This window comes from Arachis ipaensis, chromosome B06 (genome assembly GCF_000816755.2).
Source record: "Arachis ipaensis cultivar K30076 chromosome B06, Araip1.1, whole genome shotgun sequence".
NCBI classification, from domain to species: domain Eukaryota; kingdom Viridiplantae; phylum Streptophyta; class Magnoliopsida; order Fabales; family Fabaceae; genus Arachis; species Arachis ipaensis.
Genome location: NC_029790.2, coordinates 6,904,513 through 6,908,067, shown reverse-complemented (window position 1 = coordinate 6,908,067; position 3,555 = coordinate 6,904,513). Strand labels below are relative to the sequence as shown.

The 3,555-nt window shown below is 31.5% G+C and overlaps 1 long non-coding RNA gene across 3 annotated transcripts; it reads left to right on the top strand.

Moving 5' to 3' along the window:
* On the top strand, positions 1,540 to 2,197 carry LOC107647944. 3 transcript variants are annotated; one of them, XR_002348255.1, is made up of 3 exons: positions 1,540 to 1,580; positions 1,706 to 1,833; positions 1,917 to 2,197. It is a non-coding gene; the product is annotated as an uncharacterized LOC107647944 (long non-coding RNA). The 3 variants fall into 3 exon arrangements; XR_002348256.1 differs by lacking the exon at positions 1,540 to 1,580 and adding an exon at positions 1,591 to 1,605; XR_001621669.2 differs by having other exon boundaries at positions 1,553 to 1,833.

The window sequence follows — 3,555 nt, the reverse complement described above, 5'->3', positions numbered from 1 at the left end:
TCTCCCCCGCCCCGCCTAGTGAGACGGTTCTAGAATTCTATCCCGCCCTGCCTAACTGCGGGCTAATGGGCTGGTGGGCTAAGCCTGCCAAAGCTCTTTTTTTTTACTATTAAGTATTAACTACTAAATAATATATATAATTTCACAATCATATTAATAAATTTATAATTTCTAAAGGAATAAAAATTATAGTTTTTATATTTATAAACATTAAAATCTTTGTAATTATAAATATCTAATAAACATAATTATAAACCAAGTTTTCATCCAAAACATAAGTATAAATATTCTCTCCAAAGCAAAATAAACATAATTTAAAACATAATTATAAATATTGTCTCTAAAACAAAATAAACATAATCCAAAATACTCAATTTTCATCTTCATTCTCTTATAAGTTAGGTTGGGGAAAGTTGGATTTTGGCAAAAAAAAAAAGTAAAAATACCCCTTCCCAAAAAAATACTAAGCCCAGGGGGAAAGCCCGCCCTGCCCCGCCAAAGCCCGCCAAAGCCTGCGGTTTAAGCGGTGCGGGTTAGGCAGGATTTTGCTATTTGGCGGTCCCAATTTTTCAGCCCGGTCTACCTTTTTTAGCGAGTTACGCGGGTCGGTCCGGCGAGTTTAGGCCCGTTTGACACCCCTAATTGTGACTCTTTTAGGTTAAAAAGAAGGTGATAATGTTTTGTCTTTTTATTTTTGGGATCCTAAACCCCCTACCCCACCAAAAAAAAATTGTTATTCTTTATTGATGTCTATTTTTATTTCTTTATATATTTATAAATATAATAAAAGATAATGAAAAAGATTTTAGGCATTTGCTTTTCTTTATGTATCTTATCTAAATAGAATGCAACTTAAAGATTGTCATATTGTTATATTTCATACTGGATCTCATTTTTGGTATGTCTATAATCAAAATTATTTTTATTTTTGGTCATAATAATAAAAATTATTGGATCGGATAAAAAGGTCTATATGAATTTTATTAGGCCTATCTTCTAAACAGAAAGTATACTAAAGGCCCAAACAATTGAATTATAACATTTACTTTTCTTTTTCGGCCATTACACAACACTATAGCCTTTACTCTTTTTATACCTCTAACAAATATTTGGGCCTCAATCATATACCAAAGAAAACTCTGAAACCAAATCCCTTCCCAAATAAAAGCTAACAAAAACATTCTTCGGAAAAGGGGATTGAAAAAGAGAGAGTAAGAAAGGAAGATATAGGATTTTGGGCCAGCAATGAAATAATGTTATTTTCTATAAATCGTTAGATAATTCATAGATAACGAAACTAAAAATAATGATTTCTCACTCATTTATTAGGGTTTTGATTACTCCCCATTCAATCTATAAATAACTACCTATTCTCATCGGTAAATCATCTTGGATAAAGTATCTCACGCTTAGAATATATATATCATTGTCTCATAAATTATTTTTAATGATAATGTTAGAGAAATTAAAAAAGAAATAGTCTAAATTTATTTTATTTAGTATTTATTAATTTTTAAAAAAAAATATTGTGTTGTGAGTATTTTCAAGTGCTAGCAAGAGTTCTGGGGGTCAAGTTGAAGGTTGTTATATCTATATCTTATAAATGTTGGTACATGCATATTTATGTTGCTGGTTTCTTACATCTCTTTCATTATAAAGAGTTTAGGTGGTGAATATTTTGGTATCGTTTTAATTTATGTATTAGGACAACCTGGTGCCAACCTGTTTATTTATCACATACCTCAAGAATTTGGAGATCAAGAGCTTACCACTGCTTTTGTCACATACCTAAAGTTTTTGTCGATAAAGCAACCGGTGTTAGCAAATGTTTTGGTAAGCCCTTGCCCCATTTACTGATGAATTTGATAGGTAGTTTTCCTATGGAGCTTGTGCCTGATGAGCTCCATTTCCTGCAGGGTTTGTTAGTTATGATTCCCCAGAAGCTGCTCAATCAGCCATTAGTATGATGAATGGGTGCCAATTAGGAGGTAAGAAATTAAAGGTCCAGCTTAAGAGGGACAACAAGCAGAGTAAGCCTTACTGATGAAGCTTAACAATGGAATTTTGTATAATTCACGTTGTAATTCATGACCCATCTGATGTTTATACAATTTGTAATTTCTGTAACATGAAATTTCATTTAGACATTGATTATTAATTTATTGATTTTTCCCCCCAAGAATGGCTATTGATTGTATTGTCTTCTGTAGTTTCATCCAGGATAAGAGGACTCTTTTCCTTTGGCTCTCTGCGTCCTGCGGCAGCAACAAGGTTTTCTTTTTTTCCTCTGTTTTCGTTTGCTTTTCTTGTTTCTCACAGGTTGAGGTAGTGAGGCGAATATTGTTTTCACCAGCCGCTATCTATTGTTTAGCCTTTTGGCCAATTGTCAGCAGCACCATGGAAATTATGTGGCACCTAAAAAATGGCCCTTTACACACATATAGCAATTAATATAAAATAATACTGTGACAAAGCATAACATATAGATGGTTGATTGTATTTTTGCTCGGATTATTACTGCTAGATCACTAACTTTCCTGGAAAGTGGGCAGCGGGAAAGTGGACCCCGGATTTTTTAATTAGGATTCGTAATGGATGGCACAAGCATAATTATCCGAACCGAATCATGATCGAATCGGTTAATCTACTGGATCATTAATTCAACTGGTAAAGCGATCTACTGAATCATTAATTCAATTGGTAAATTACGGATCGAATCGCTTAATTTGGTTCCACATAAATAAAAAATAAAAAAATAAAATTTACATAAACATCGACAAACAATAACACTGTAAGCAGATTGAATAATTGCAAATTTCAAATTCAAGAATTATAAATAGATCTTGAACTATATGTATAATATTTAGAATAAATTACTCTAAAGAGGTAATTTTAAAGTCAGCATCTAAATGACTACATCTTTATAGGATAAATTTGGAATTTGACCAATATTTCTCTTATGATTAACAAATTAAAAACCATATTTAAATCTATTCTTTCCATAACAAATATGATAATTTTCAAACAAACAAATTAATCAACTCAGATTGATCGAGTAGTTCAATCGCATTAAGAGATAACATAAAAACCAATTAGAGATTAACATCGATAAAAGCAAGACTCTCAACTTTAGAGATGGTCTCAAAATTTTCAGGTATTAAATTATGTCAAACTCAAAAAGAACAAAAAAACAAAAAATCTATATAAACTACAGCAATATCATGCACTACAAAACTGAATTTTAAGATATTAGTTAGCCTTTGCTCAATTAGCTTAGCCTAATCTGTTGTAGTCACTGAACTTCTTGTTTACTGATCACTGAGTTCCTTGTTCACCATTATCTTGAGTATGGTACCTTCACATGTCTGGTACCTTTACCATTAAACCGGTTAAATTTTGATTGAACTATTAAACTAATGAATCAATTATTTTATCGGTTCATTGACGGATCCGGTTTTCGTAATCTTGATTTTTAGTTGGATTAAGAGAGATTTTATTTAGAATAATACTAGAGAGATAATAGCATAAAATTATCTTATTTAATTTAACATGTGT